This window comes from Pipistrellus kuhlii, unplaced genomic scaffold (assembly GCF_014108245.1).
Source record: "Pipistrellus kuhlii isolate mPipKuh1 unplaced genomic scaffold, mPipKuh1.p scaffold_m20_p_35, whole genome shotgun sequence".
Taxonomy (NCBI): domain Eukaryota; kingdom Metazoa; phylum Chordata; class Mammalia; order Chiroptera; family Vespertilionidae; genus Pipistrellus; species Pipistrellus kuhlii.
In genome coordinates this window covers 77,582-94,288 of record NW_023425535.1, presented here as the reverse complement: position 1 = coordinate 94,288, position 16,707 = coordinate 77,582, and the positions used below count along the sequence as shown (strand labels likewise).

The window sequence follows — 16,707 nt, the reverse complement described above, 5'->3', positions numbered from 1 at the left end:
TCCTTGCTTCTCGTTGTAGAATTTCCAGTCAGTTGACTTTCCTATAGTTCTGGGTAATGTCCATTTTATATTTTAGTAGTATTTTATTGAAATTGTTGTGTGCGGCTGCAGCTAGGTGTTTACCTGGGCACAGCCATCTTGGATCCTCTCTCATTTGCCATTTTAATTATGATGTGTCTTATTGTGGATGTTTTTGGGTTTATCTTGATTGGGACTCTCTTTGTTTCCTGGACTTATGTGACTTTTTTTTTCACCAGGTCAGGGAAGTTTTCTGTCATTATTTATTCAAACAGGTTTTTATTCCTTGCTCAGATTCTTCTCCTTATGGCAACCCTAATTGTGAATGTTGTTACGTTTCCTGTTGTCCCAAACCTCCCTTAAATGCTCCTCCTGTTTTTTAATTTTTTTTTCCAATTGTAGCTCTGATTGTGTGTGTGTTAAAGCTTGTCTTCTAATTCACTGATTTGGTCTTGACTTCTTCTAGTCTACTGTTGATTCCTTCTATGGTATTTGTTATTTCAGCTATGTCATTCTTCATTTCTGATTCATTCTTATTCATGGTTTATACCTCTTATTTCATGCTGGTGTATTTCTCATTAAGTTTCTATAATTCTCATTAAGTTCCATAACGGTCTCAATTACATTTCTTGTAGTTCTCACTAAGTTGTTTGAGCACCTTTATAACCATTACTCTGAATTATTTACCTGACAATTTGCTTGCCTTTATTTCATTTAGTTCCTTTTCTGAAAATTCCTTCTTTTCTTTCATTTTGGGGTTGTTTTTTGTCTATATCTATATAATTTTATTAACCAATGTCACCTCTGTAAATTTAGTAAAACTTTTTGAAAAATATATTAAAAGGGAAAAGACAGACCATATGTTAACATTAATCAAAAGATAGCTGGAGTGGCTGTATTACTATACAAACTAGATTTACATATACATCAACTACATCTGGTTATAAAACATATAGCATAGAAAAAAACCTTAGTACAAGTAGAAAAAATATTTAAACTTTCACTGCTTGCAAAAATATGCACGTCTTAAGTCATTTCAGATTACTTTTAAGATAATTTTTATAAGAATGATGAGTTTTTATAAGAATTCTTTTATAAGAATGATGTGTGGGAGCTCTTTAAATAAATTTTCTTTCTACCATGACTTTAAAAAACAATAAAATAAAACACAGAGCATAAAGGTAGACAATTTAACATATACATTTTTTCTAAAATCCCTCTTAAAATCTTTATGCAAAAGCAGTAAACATGTTTCAATGTCATAGACCCATGAAGACAAAGAGAATAATAGAGATGAAAAAAAAACAAAACTATTTTGGCAGCTGAAAATATATACTTAGTAATAAGTAACTTATTAAATCTTAAAATAAAATGATGTAAGCCACAATGGGATTTACATCATGAAATTCCCACAAAACGTAAGACCCAAAGCACCAGAGAAGATGGTAGAGAAGGTGATGATGAGCTAAAAAAAGGACTGATTGAAAGTCTGTTTAAGTGGAGGTTAATCCTCCTCCCCACATCAGATCTCTTATTTTGCTCAAAAAATGTAGATGCTCTTCCCACACCCAGTAGGAGTCAAAATGCTTATGCTCTAGAGCAGTGTTTTTCAACCTTTTGGGCAAAGGCACACTTGTTTCATGAAAAAAATCACGAGGCACACCACCATTAGAAAATGTTAAAAAATTTTAACTCTGTGCCTATATTGACTATATATAAAGTAATTCTCTTGAATAGGAATCAAATAAACACAAAGAAAGTATTTTATAATTACTTTATTATGAAATATTAAGTAAACAAAATAGTGAAAAATTATAAAATTCTTGTCTTGTCTGCACCTACAGCACACCAGGCAACATCTCGCGGCACACTAGTGTGCCGCGGAACAGCGGTTGAAAAACGCTGCTCTAGAGAGGATATCATGAAGATATGTGGGCCAGGAGACAGTACTGGTGGGTTAAAGGTGAAAGTAACATCCTGGGGAGTGGGGGAAGTAATAGTTTTTATATTTAATGTTGAGAAACTCTTTCTACCCAGGATTCTTTGACTTCTTTTCTCTTTCTGGTAGTCGAGTTTTCTGACCCCATGAGGAGTTTTTTTGTTTTGTTTTTTGTTTTTGTTTTTTTTGTTTGTTTGTTTGTGTGTGTGTTTTTTATTGATTTTTACAGAGAGGAAGGGAGAGAGATAGAAAGCCAGAAACGTCAATAAGAGAGAAACATTGACCAGCTACCTCCTGCACATCCCCCACCAGGGATGTGCCCGCAGCCAACGTACATGCCCTTGACCGGAATCAAACCCGGGACCTTTCAGTCCGCAGACTGACGCTCTACCACTGAGCCAAACCGGTTTTGGCCCATGAGGAGTTTATATAGCCTTCTCTAGACAATCTGGACAAACTAGACAAGCCAAAAAAAAAAAAGCACCATCAAAATTAACCAACCAGGTCACTCTTGCAATGAAGCCAGGTTGTTCATAAACTTGTGTGTGTCCTATTCTTATTTATATGCCCACAAGAAAGGTTGAGAATAATAACCAATATATAGTTAGCATTTTTATGTGCCAGGAACTTTGCGGTAGTTGGTATGAAAATTTACAGGTAAGGAAAGAGAGATACAGAAAGGGCAAGAAAGCTGTCTAAGTCCCCATCATGAAATGTGGCAGTTCATAAACCACACTCCTCTCATTAATTGCCATATATTATTCTATTTTTTAATAAATATTTTTCAACTCTGCACTGTCCCTTTTCAACTGAATAGCCTGGTGATCAAACCCTCACAATCATGTGCCAACAGCAATCAAGGCTCTACAACAACATGAGGCCATGCACTACTCACACATTGAATGAACCTGAAGTACCCAGTTAAGGTGACCAGGAAAACTGCACCACTGAGCCCCACAGCACACCTACCACATAAGGCCACACTATGAAGACCAGGAGATTTCCAAGACTGGGAGATGTAGCAAATCTACCAATACGAGAGAGAGAGAGAGAGAGAGAGAGAGAGAGAGAGAGAGAGAGAGAGAGAGAGAGAGAGAGAGAAGAGAAGAGAAGGAGAAGGAGAAGGAGAAGGAGAAGGAGAAGGAGAAGGAGAAGGAGAAGGAGAAGGAGAAGGAGAAGGAGAAGGAGAAGGAGAAGGAGAAGGAGAAGGAGAAGGAGAAGGAGAAGGAGAAGGAGAAGGAGAAGGAGAAGGAGAAGGAGAAGGAGAAGGAGAAGGAGAAGGAGAAGGAGAAGGAGAAGGAGAAGGAGAAGGAGAAGGAGAAGAAGGAGAAGGAGAAGGAGAAGGAGAGGAGAGGAAGGGAGGGAGAGAGAGAGGGATGGAGGAGGGTATCCAAAATGAGAAGACAAATAAACATATCCCAAAAGAAAACAAAATACTCAGAAAATAACTAATCAAAATAGGGGCAAACAATCTGTCAGATGAAAAAGTCAAAACATTAATTATAAGTTGCTTTATTATCTCAGTGAGAACTTCAACAAAAATACAGAAAACAAAAAAGAGATAGAAAACATTTTTAAAAGTCAGAAATGAAGAATACAATAACTGAAATAAAGAATATATTACAGCCCTAGCCAGTTTGGCTCACTGGATAAAGCATTGGCCTGAGGACTAAAGGGTGCCAGGTTTGTTTCTGGTCAAGGGCATGTACCTTGGTTGCAGGCACATCCCCTATAGGGGGTGTGTAGGAGGCAGGTGATCGATGCTTCTCTCTCACTGATGTTTCTAACTCTCTACCCCTCTTCCTTCCTCTATGTAAAAAATCAAAAATATTTTTTAAAAAGAATTCATTACAGGGACTCAACAGTAGGTTAGATAAAGCAGAGGATCAAATTGGAACTTTGGGAGATAAGATTACCAAAAAAAAACACACATACAATAACAACAATTAAAACCAAAAAATAAAATAAAACAGAATCCAAAAAAATGAGAATAGTTTTAACAAGCCTCAGGGACAACATCAAGCATAGCAACATCTTCATTATAAGTAAAACACAAGGAGAAGAGAGAGAGCAAGGAAATGAAAACCTATTTGAAGAAATAATGATGGAAAACTTTCCTAACCTGAAGAAGAAAATAGTCTTACAAATCCAAGAAGCACAGAGAGTCCCAAACAAGATGAATCCAAAGAGGCTCACATTAGGACATGTCATAATTAAAATACCAAAGATAAAATAAAAAGAGATATTCTTAAAAGCAGTAAGACAAAAGCAGTTAGATATCCAAAAGGGAACTCTCCATAAGACTGTGAGCTGATTTCTCTACAAAAACTTTGCAGACCATAAGAGAGTGACATAAAATATTCACACAGCAAAAAAAGACAACCAAAATTACTCTACCCAGCAGAGTAAAGATTTATAATTAAAAGGCAGATAAAGATACAAGAAAAAAGCTAAAGGAATTCATCACCACCAAACCAATATTACAAGAAATATCAAAGGGACTTCTTGAAGGGTAAGGGAAAAAGTTTAAATATGAATAAGAAAATGGCAGTAACTATATATCTATTAACAACTACTTTAAATGTAAATGGATAAATACTACAATCAAAAGACATAGGGTGTGCCAAAACCGATTTGGCTCATTGGATAGAGTGTTATCTGCAGACTGAAGGGTCCCAGGTTTGATTCCGGTTAAGGCCATGTACATTGGTTGTGAGCACATCCCTGGTGGGGGTGGGAGGGTTGCAGGAGGCAGCTGGTCGATGTTTCTCTTTCATCGATGTTTCTAGCTTTCTATTCCTCTCCCTTCCTCTCTGTAAAAAAATCAATAAAATATTTTTTTAAAGACATAAGGTGGCTGAAAAATAACAAAACAAGACTTTTACATATGCTACCTACAAAAGACCCACTTCAGATCAAAAGACACACACAAACTGTGAGAAGGAAAATATTTCTAAAAAATGGAACCCCCCCCAAAAAAAAAAAAAAAATACTTGGGTAGCAATACTTACACCAGATTAAAAAAAAAAAAAACTTTATTTTTTATTGAATTGCAGTGACATTGAAACCAGAAAGGTTTATCCAACCTTTGCCCAATTTCAACATCCTGTTTCCCTCTTGCTATCAACATGTTATTGTCCATTTATTTCTTCTGTTTAATCCTTTCACCTTTTTTTCATCAAGCTTCCCCCTCCCCAGGTTTTCTGTATCTATATCTTTTTCTATTTGTTTGTTTGTTTTGTTCATTAGGTTCCATATAAGTGAAATAATATGGTATTTGTCTATTCCTGAAAGGCTCATTTCACATGGCATAAGGCATTCCAGGTTCACCATGCTGTCACAAAAGGTAAGATTTTATACTTTTTGCAGGAAAATGGTATCCATTGTGTAAATGTATCCCTACTTTGATTGTGTTACTATCTATCTCTCCCTTTATGTCCATCAGGGAGTTCTTTATATATTTAGATGCTCCTGTGTTGGGTGCATAAATGTTTATAAAGGTTCTATCCTCTTGATGGATTTCTCTCTTTATTATTATGTAGTGTCCTTCATCTCCTTCTATAGCCTTTATTTTTATCTATTTTGTCTGATACAAGTATTGCTACCTCAACTTTCCTTGTTTGTTTCCATTTCCACTAATTTTTTTCCCATTTCTTCACGTTCAGTCTGTGTGCATCTTTTGTTGTTGTTATTGTTAATCTCCACTTGAGGATATTTTGTCACTGATTTTTTCACTGAAAGGGGAGGGGAGAGACAGAGGGATAGAAACATCAATGTGAGAGAGAGACATTGATTGGTTGCCTCCCACACGCGCTCCAACCAGGGCCAGGGATAAAACCTGGAACCAAGGTATGTGGCCTTGACTGGAATTGAACCCAGGACCCTTCAGTCAATGAGCCAATGCTCTATCCATTGAGCAAAACCAGATAGGGCCTGTGTGCATCTTTTGTTATAAAGTGTATCTCTTGTAAACAGCATATATATGAGTCATGTTTTATTATCTATTCAGCTACCCTATGTCTTTTGATTGTAGCATTTAATCCATTTACACTTAAATGGATTATTTATAGCTACTTGTTTATTGCAATTTTATTCTTTATAACTATGTTTTTCTCTCCCTTTTTTTGTATTCTTTTTAAAGAGAGTCCTTTAACATTTCTTACAATGCTGGTTTAATGGTAATAAACTCTTTCACTTTTTTTCTGGTCTGGGAAGATCTTTATTTCACCTTCAATTTGAAATGATAAGCTTGCTGGATAGAATAGTGTTGGTTGTAGACCTTTACTTTTCATCACTGTGAATATTTCTTGTCAATCCTTTGGCCTGAAATGTTTCTGTTAAGAAATCAGCTGAGAGACTTTTGGAAGCTCCTTCACAGGTAAGTAATTAATTACCTTAATTCTTTCTTTATTTTTAACCTTTGCCATTTTAATTATAATGTTCCGGTAGATGTCAGATGTTGTGTGTAATTGGTCTTTTTGAGATCATCTTAATTGGAAATTTCTGTACTTCTTGGACTTGTGTGACTTTTTCCTTCACTAGGCTAAAGAAGTGTTAAGCCATTATTTCTGCAAACAGGTTCTCAATTCCTTGTGTATTCTATTCTCCTTCTGGTACCCCTATGGGGCCTATGACATGGATGCTGTTAAGCTTGATTTTTGTCTCAAAGGTTCCTCAGACTTTTGTTATTTTTTTAATTCTTATTTTTTAAAAGTTTTTATTTATTTCTGAGAGGAAGGGTGAGAAAGAAAGAGATAAAAACACAAATTATGAGAGAAAAATCATTGGCCACCTTATGCACCTCCTTTACTGGAAATCAAATCCTCAAGCTGGGTATATGCCCTAACCAGGAATCTAACTGTAACCTCCCAGTTTCGAGTTGATGCTCAAATACAGAGCCACGCTGGCCAGGCTAAATTCTACTTTATTTTTGTTGCAACGTTTGTGTGCTTACACTTTTATTGTCCTCTGAATTGCTGGTTCTGCTTTCTCTAACCTGCTGTTTTTTCCTTCCAATGTATTTTTTATTTCAGATATTGTATTCTTCATACCTGACTGGTTCTTTTAATTGTTTCTATATCCTTGTTAATACTTACTATCTCTGTTTAAGTTCTCGCTGAAATTATGCATTATTTTCCCAAGGTTTTTAGCATCATTGTTTTAAACTCTCGTTTAGGGCATATTTCTTTGTCTTCCCATTTTGTCTGCCTTTTTGTATTTGTCTCTGTGTGTTAGATAGATCTGCTATGACGCCCAATCTTGTTATGAGGGCTTTCTTGTATAGGTGCCTTGTGGGTAGCAGTTGCACAGTATTCTAGATCAACTGAGCAAGGCACTCCAGAAATTATTTTTGTGTGGGTTATGTGCCCTCTCCTATTGTAGTTGAGTATTGAATGCTCTTGGCCCATTTATGATAGAGTTAACCTTCAGGCAGGCCGACCATAAGGATGGACCTCGTTCACCATGTATGAGTAGCTGTTCAGGGGCTGCACACCCAAGACAGAGGTTTTCCTGGAAGGGTCTGATGTTTGCCAAAGTCCCCGTTTAGCTGTGTCATTTGTGTGACTAGTTGTATCAAGTTCTGACTTATTTTGAAGTCCATCACTGGCAGTTTTTACTTTGGGTCCCCATATCCCAGGCTTCGGTGCAGGTAGATGTCAGATGTTGTGTGTAATAAGCCTTGTGCTACCTTTCTGGAGCTTCCATGCAATTCACTGTTTGTGGCTGTGTCTACTGGGCCTACGTGTGTGTAAAAGGGGCCATGCTTGCCCTAGCTGGTTAGGCTAAGTGAATAGAGTGTTGGCCTGCAGACTGAAGGGTCCTGGATTTGATTCCAGTCAAGGGCACATGCCCAAGTTGCAAGCTCAATCCCAGTAGAGGGCATGTGGGAGACAACCAATCAATGTTTATCTCTCATCATTGATGTTTCTTTCTCCCTCTTCCTTCCTCTCTGAAACCAATAAAAAACCTATTTTAAAAAAGAAGAAGAAGAAGCCAGGCTTTATACCAGGATTAGCTTCTAAAACTGAATGGGGGACAGATCAATGAAAGTTCTCTGTTGTAAGGGAAGCAAGCTACAGGTCCTTCTCTAGGCTCCATAAGGTCAGCATCCACCTATTAGCTCTTCCACCCCCACCACCTCCCCAAGATTGCCTGGACTTGTTCTAAAGTCTTATGAAGAAAGGCTGCAGAGTGGGCCCAAGCTGGTCATGCTCCACTGGCTGTTCCACACAACTCAAGCTTGGTAGGGTGGGGTGAACAGGTTGGGAGGACAGGGGGCAGTATAGTCAGGCACTCAACGTAGAGAATGTGGCCCATTATTCCAGAGCCATACCATTCAGTTTCTGTTAGAGTCTCTAGCTCTCCCTGAGGAGGAGCAAACCACAGGTTCAAGTGAGGTGAGCCAGCTGTTCCCACCGCAGGACCAAGCTCAGCAGGACTTGGGCGAACAGATCAAGAAAGTCTTTTTTTTTTTTTTGGGGGGGGGGGTAGGGGGGACCAAGCTGCATGCCTCCCCCTAGCTCTGCAGCTGTGCCATCAGAGATCTTGATTGATCTTTATTCCAAAGGTTTTAGCTCCGAGCTATGCTCCCTTTTCCCTGCAGAACCAAGCCCAGCAGGAGCAAGGTAGTTCTCTGTTGGGCATGGTGCTGGTCCTTGGGAGGGGAACAAGCTGCACGTCCTTCTCTGGCTCCACAGCCATGCCATCAGAGACCCCAGTGGAGTCACACTCCAGAGATCTCAGCTCCAACCTTGTTCCCTTCCTCTTGCAACACTGAGCCCAGCAGGATGGGGCCAGGGGAACTAGTAAAAAGAGATCAAGGTCATTTTTTGTTGAGGTTGGTGTCAGTCTGGCAAAGGGGAAGTGAGCTGCCTGCCTTCCCTTAGCGCCACAGCTACACCACTAGCGACCCTGACAAGGAAATCTTCCACTGGGATGGGGCCTGCTGAACCAGTGGGAGGGGAGAAAAATTAGCCTCCATTTCAAAACCACACCAATCCGACTGTCTGAGAGTGCTTATAGTCTGTACAGAAAAAGAGATGCCACAGGTCCCTTTGCGGGGCAGCCAACAATCATTCCTGCCAAACTCAATCTTGGAGGGTGGTATCACCTGGATTTTGGGAACATTGTTATTCCACTCCCCCCACTGGTGTTCTAAGAATAGCCTGCCCAGTGTTGTGAGATGGTGGATGAGGATGGTGAAGGATGTTGACTCAGAACTGGGATCTCAGTAGCCAGCCCTCCAGATCTGTCTCCAGAGCCACACTCTCCAGGTCTTTTCTTTAGGACTCTTATATGCCCTGAGTCATTTTCCCTCTACCGGAACCCCGGGTGAGTGGCCAAGAGCAAGTTCCTGTGCAGTGGCCCATTAGGAGAGAACCTAGTAATTCTGAAGGTGGGCATGTCAGAATGAGCGGAGGCGATGAGATGAAGGAAAGGATAGAGATGGGGATCTCATATGTGGTCTGGTGCCCACCACAGAAACAGCAGTGTGGCAGCCACAAACAGCCACCATGTGACAGCAGTAGTGGTGGTGGAGGAGTTTGACTGCAGCTCTCACATCGCAGCCTCATGGGTGATGCACACACAGCATTTTAACCAGCGCCATCATTAAACCCAGTGCCGGGGCAGAGACACAGCAGTGTGGCAGCCACAAACAGCCACCATTACTACTAAGAAGGCAAAGCCACAAAATCATGAACCCACCTGTCCTCACCTACTTGCCCACCCATTACAGCAAAACTAGTAGAGGCAAAACACAATAGAGGCAGCAGGCACTCCTTGGACAGCTGATAGACTTAGTCCCAAGCCTAGTCCCAAGGCAACCCAGACATAAAGGGGACAATCTCAAGGCATACAAGTTATTTTCCATTAATGAGGTAAGGTTGACACACTGAGATTGGAGAGTGCCATTAGTGCAGGTATGTGAAAATAAAAACTTGCACTATAGCAACATCTACTGGAAATCAAGAGAAAAACCTCCACCTATCAACTCTGAATTATTAAGATGTACTTAACAAAGTACTCTTTTTTGAAATTCACTACTTCAAGGAGAGAAACAATTCATCAATTAAAATAACTGAGATAACAAGATATCTCAGAAGAAAGTTAAAATTCTCCAGAAACCAAACTTAAAGGCATAAAAGAATCCAATTTAAATTACAGAAAATTCAAAATTGCAGTAGTCAATAAACTCAATGAACTCCAAGAAAACTCATAAAGGCAGTTCAATGAGCTCAGGATTAAAATCAACATAAGGAGTACTTTTCCAAAAATACTGAAATTATAAAAAAGAATAAGTGAGATGCATCTGGAGAACTCAATAAATGAGATAAGGACTGCATTAGAGAACATTGAAAAATAGAGCAGACCCAATAAAAGTGAGATTCAGTGAGTTCAAAGATACAAATCTAGAAATAACTCAGGTGGAAGAAGAGACAAAAATTAGAGGTTTTTTGTTTGTTTGTTTGTTTTTTAATGAAAGAACTATCTGACTCTGTTAGAAAGAGAAATATAAGAATAATAGGCATATCAGGAGAAGAAAGAGAAAGAGATCAGGAGGAGAAGAAACAGTGAACAACAACAATTAACAAAATGACAGTAAGCACATACTTATTAATAATTATCCTAAATATAAATAGACTAAATGTTTCAATCAAAAAACATAGGGTGTCAGAATGGGTTTTGTTTTTTTTAAATGGCCCATCAATATACTGCTTACAAGAAGAGACTTGCTTCAAATTGAAAGACACACACGGGCTGAACAAAAAAGGAAGAGGAAAGATATTGCATGCTAATATAATATCAGACAAAATAGACTTCAAAACAAAGAATTTTTAAAAGACAAAGTAGAGCATTACATAATTATAAATGGGTCTATCCGAGAAAAATAAGATATAACAATTGTAAATATCGACACAGCCAGCACAGGAGCACCCAAATATGTGAAGTAAATGTTAGTGGACATAAATGCAAAAATGAACAATAATGCCATAATAGTTGGGGACTTTAGTACTCCATTACTTCAATAAATAGGTAACTTAAACAAAAAAAAAATAATTTTTAAAAACAATGGCCTTATATTCCAAATTAGATGAATTTGACTTGATAAACATTTATAGAGCATCTCATCCAAAAACTGTAGGTTACATATTTCTCTTACATGCACATGGAACATTTCTCAAGATATATCACATTAATTGGCTTCAAAACAAGCCTCAATGAATTCAAGAAAATTGAAATTATATCAAGCATATTTTATGGCCATGAGGCATAAAACTGGAAATCAACTAAAAAAAAAAATATCTTGGAAAAATACAAATACAAGGAGATGAAACAAGCCCCTAAACAATCAACAGTTGTTTAGAAAACAAAACAAAAAAGAGAAATAAACAAAACCAAAATTAAGTACGTGAAAATAATAATAAAAGTCAGAGGGGAACTAAGTGAAATAGAAAATTAAAAGACAATTTTGGGTCCTGGCCTGTTTGGCTCAGTGGATAGAGCATCAGCCTATGGACTCAAGGGTCCCAGGTTCAATTCTGGACAGGGTCATGTTCCTTGGTTGTGGGCACTTACCCAGTGGGGAGTGTGCAGGAGGCAGCTGATCGATGTTTCTAACTCGCTATCCCTCTCCCTTCCTCTCTGTAAAAAAAAAATCAATAAAAAATATATTTTTTAAGACAATTTTGGTCAAGATGGCAGAGTAGGGACACACTTTACTGGAATTCCCCACTACTACTTCAAAATTACAACTAAACTACAGTAAACAAGATCAAAAGTGAAAGTAAAATTGAGAAAAAATAATAATTTCTATCCATGTGAAAGCAAAGGACTAAAATGTACCCTAAGTTCTTAGAAATCAATAAGCAAAGAAAGCCCTAACAGGTTTTTCTCAGTGGATAGAGCATCAGCCTGCAGACTCAAGGGTCCCAGGTTTGATTCCAGTCAAGGATATGTACCTTGGTTGCAGACACAAACCCAGTGGGAAGGGTGCAGGAGGCAGCTGATCAATGTTTCTCTCTCTCGTCGATATTTCTAACTCTCTATCCCTCTCCCTTCCTCTCTGTAAAAAAAAAAAAAAAAAAAAAAAAAAAAAAAAAAAAAAAAAAAAAAATCAATAAAATATTTTTTTTAATAAGCAAAGAAAAACAGTCTAATTTTTAAAATGGCCAAAGGACTTAAAGACAGTTTGGAGCTTTGCTATCCAATGTGATGGTAGTGATGAGTGTGTTTTATGTGCTGCTGAGTCAGCTCTTCTTTTGACTACTCTAGGAATGAATGATGACCACATTGCCCTGTCTTCAACAGCCCTGCTCAGCTCCTATAGACTCAGACTTGTGGCTTCTTTTATTGAGTCAACCCATCTCATATTTGATCTTCCTCTTTTTCTACTGCCTTCTATTTTTCCAACAGTACTGTCATTTCCAAAAAAAAGAAGAGAGAGAGAAAAAAGAATTGAACACTTATTTGAAAAAATAATGACTAAAAACTTCTCTAGCCTGAAGGAAATACACAGAAAGTGTAGAGAGTGCCAAAAAGATGAACCCAAAGAGATTCACACCAAGAAACATCATAATTAATGTGCCAAAGGTTACAAAAATATTAAAAGCAGCAAAAGAAAAGCAGTTTGTTCCTACAAGAGAGCTACCACAAAACTGTCAGCTGATTTCTCAACAGGAACTTTGCAAGGCAGAAGGAATTGGCAGAAAAAATTCAAAGTAATAAAAAGCAGGAACCTACAACTAATATTCTCTATCTAGAAAAGTTATCTTTTAGAATCCTAGTATACATAAAGAGCTTCCCAGACAAGAAAAAGCTAAATGAGTTAATTACCACCAAACCAGGATTACAAGAAACATTAAAAAGTCTTTTTGAAGAAGGAGGAGAAGGAGGAAGAGGAGAATGAGGATGAGGATGAGGATGAGGAGGAGGAGGAGGAGGAGGAGGAGGAGGAAGAAGAGTAGGAAGAGGAGAAATGGTCAATAAATACATATCTATTAACAATTACTATGCTTTGAATAAAAAACATACAATGACTGAACTGATAACAAAACAAGACCTTCACATATGCTGTCTACAAGAGACTCACTTTAGATCAAAAGATACACAAGGATATGAAAGTAATGGGATGCAAAAAGACATTTCATGAAAATCAAATAAAAGAAGGTTGGAGTAGCAAGTTATACCAGACAAAAGAGACTTTAAAACAAAATCTATAATAATAAACAACAAAGGGCCCAGAAACACAACCATTAATTCAAAAAAACATATGCATTCATATGTTCACTGCAGCATTATTTACAACTAGAGACCCGGTGCACAAAATTCGTGCACAGAAAGGTGTGTCCCTCAGCCCAGCCTGCACCCTCTTCAATCTGGGACCCCTCAAGGGATGTCCAATTGCCCATTTAGGCCCAAACCAGGTAGGATCCGGCCTAAATGAGCAGTCGGACATTATTCTCACCATCCAGGACTGCTGGCTCCCAACTGCTTGCCTGCTTGCCTTCCTGATTGCCCCTAACCACTCCCCTGCCAGCCTGATTGATGCCTAACTGCTCCCCTGCCAGTCTGATTGCCCCTAACTTCCCTCCCCTACAGGATTGATTGCCTCCAACTGCCCTCCCTTGCAGGCCTGGTGCCTCCCAACTGCCCTCCCCTGATGGCCATCTTGTGGTGGCCATCTAGTGTCCAGATGGGGGCAGCCATCTTTGACCACATGGGGGAAGCTATCTTGTGTGTTGGAGTGATGGTCAATTTGCATATTACTCTTTTATTAGATAGGATATCGTAGATATGGAAGCAATAGGTGACTGGATAAAGGAAAAGTGGTACATATATAAAATGGAATATGACTCAACCATAAAAAGAGTGAATCTGCAACAACATGGATGGACCTAAAGGGTACTGTGCTAAATGAAATAAGTGAGATAGAGAAAGACAAATACCATATTTTCTCACTTATATGTGAAATCTAAAGAACAAAATAAGCAAGCAGATCAGAAAGAGATTCGTGGATAAAGAGAACATTTTGATGGCTGCCAGATGGGTTGGGGGTTGAGATAAAAATGTGAAAGGATTAAGAAGTACACATTGGTAGTTACAGTATAATCATGAGTATGTAAAATATAGCATAAAAATTAGTAATGTTGGAAAAACTACGGTGTGAGATAGGTACTAGATTTATTGGGGTGACCATTTGAGCTGTTATACAAATATTTACTCCCTTGGTTGTACACCTAAAAATCATATAATCTTATACATCAATAATTATAAAATTAAAAAAATATTTTTTAATATCTTTTATATACAAATCAACCACTGGGTCTCCCAGGACACCTTCTATATAAGACCATTTTATCAAAACTACAAGATGTAAGTCATAGGAAAAAAAAACACAGGGAGTCAGCCAAAATTACAAGACAAAGAAATATTACAAGACAAAAAATGAAAGAACAAGGTGGGGTGGGGGGAAAATGGAGACAAGCGGGGGATTAAAAATGGTGGCAGAGTAAGTGGAAGCTCACAGATACGTTCCCAGGACCAAACTGGAATTACAACTAAAATATAGAAGAATCACCCTGAAAAATCAACTGAGGACTAGCTGGAAAGAACCCAATAACCAAGAATGGAAAGCAGAGACCACATAGAGACTGGTAGGAAGAGTGGAAACGTAAAAGGAGAACAGAAGTTACGAAGGAAAAAAATAAGATCCTGAATAGCTGCAGCAATCTTGAGAAAAAAGAACAAAGTAAGAGGAATCACAATACTGGCTATCAAACCATACTATTATACAAAGCCATTATAACCAAAACAGCCTGATAATGGCACAAGAACAGGCATGTAGACCAATGGATCAGAACAGAGGCCCCAGAAATTGACCCACACCATTACAGTCAATTAATATTTGACAAAGGAGGCAAAAACATATAATGGAGTAAAAACAGTCTCTTCAACAAATAGTGCTAGGAAAACTGGATGGACAGACACATGGAGAAAAAAAAAAAATGAAACTAGACCACCAACTTACACCATGTACAAGAATAAGCTCAAGGTGGATAAAATACTTAAATGGCCGAAACCGGTTTGGCTCAGTGGATAGAGCGTCAGCCTGTGAACTGAAAGGTCCCAGGTTCACTTCTGGCCAAGGGCATGTACATTGGTTGCGGGCACATCCCCAGTAGGGGGTGTGCAAGAGGCAGCTGATTGATGTCTCTCTCTCATTGATGTTTCTAACTCTCTATCCCTCTCTCTTTCTCTCTGTAAAAAATCAATAAAATTTTTTAAAAGACTTAAATGTAAGGCATGAAACCATAAAAATCTTAGAAGAAAACATAGGCAGTAATATCTCAGATATCTTATGCAGTAATATGTTTACAGATAAGCCTCCTAGGGCAAAGGAAACTAAGGAGAAAATAAACAAATGAAACTACATCAAAATAAAACACTTCTGCACAGCAAAAGAAACCATCAACAAATTGAAAACGGAGCCCATTGCATGGGAGAACATATTTTGTAATGATATATCTGATAAGGGGTTAATATCCAAAATATATAAATTACTCAAAAAGAACACAAACAATCCAATTTAAAAATGAGCAGAAGACAACCTAGCCAGTTTGGCTCAGTGGATAAAGTGTCAGCCTGCAAACCTAATGGTCCCAGGTTCAATTCCAGTCAAGGGCACATACCTTGGTTGCAAGTTCCTCCCAGTCCTTGGCCCTGGTGGGGACACATGCAGGAGGCAACCAATCGATGTGTTTCTCTCACATCAACATTTCTCTCTATCTTTGCCTCTCTCTTCCATTCTTTCTAAAAACTAATGGAAAAAATATCTTCAGGTAAGGGTTGAAAAAAAAATGGGCAGAAGACCTGAATAGATATTTCTCCAAAGAGGACATACAAATGACCAAGACACACATGAAAAACTACCTAAAGTCACTAATAATTAGAGAAATGAACATTAAAACCACAATGAGATATCAGCTCATGTCTGTCAAAATGGCTATCATAAAAATATTAATAAACAAGTGCTGGTGAGGATGAGGAGAAAAGGGAACACTAGTTCATTGCTGGTGGGAATTCAGACTGGTACAGCCACTATGGAAAACAGTATGGAGTTTCCTCAAAAAAATAAGTATGGAACTTCCGTTTGACCCAGCAATCCCACTTCTGGGAATGTATCCTAAGAAACCCAAAACAGCAATCAGAAAGAATGTATGCACCCCAGTTTTCATAGCAGGATAATTTACAATAGCTAAGACTTGGAAGTAGCCCAAGTGCCCATCAGTAGATGAGTGGATAAAAAAGCTGTGAGACATTTACACAATGGAATAGTATGCAGCTGCAAAAAAAGAGATCTCTCTTACCTTTTGGGACAGAATGGATGGACCTGGTAAATATTATGTTAAGTGAAATAAGCCAAATTGAGAAAGATAAATATTTTTTACATGATCTCACTTATTTTTGTGAAATCTAATGAACAAAATGAAATTTACCAACAAAATAAGATCCAAAGGATGGAGGCATGGAACAGACTGGCTTACCTCAATGTGGGGTTGGGGATACAAGAAGAGAGAAGCCAAAGAACTTATATACTTACATGCACAGCCTATGGACACAGGTAATAGGGTAGTGAAGACCTGGATGGGGGTAGGTGGAGAAATGGGAGATGTCGGTAATACTATCAACAATAAAAAATATATTTTTAAAGGGGAAAAAAAATAGAGATAAGCAACCTATGAGAAACA

The 16,707-nt window shown here is 38.2% G+C and overlaps 1 long non-coding RNA gene across 1 annotated transcript; it reads left to right on the top strand.

The window, feature by feature from the left end:
- Positions 1 to 1,081: 1,081 nt before the first annotated feature.
- LOC118732162 lies at positions 1,082 to 15,465 on the top strand. Its single transcript, XR_004992070.1, has 3 exons — positions 1,082 to 1,092; positions 11,367 to 11,369; positions 15,248 to 15,465. It is a non-coding gene; the product is annotated as an uncharacterized LOC118732162 (long non-coding RNA).
- The last annotated feature ends 1,242 nt before the right edge of the window (positions 15,466 to 16,707 follow it).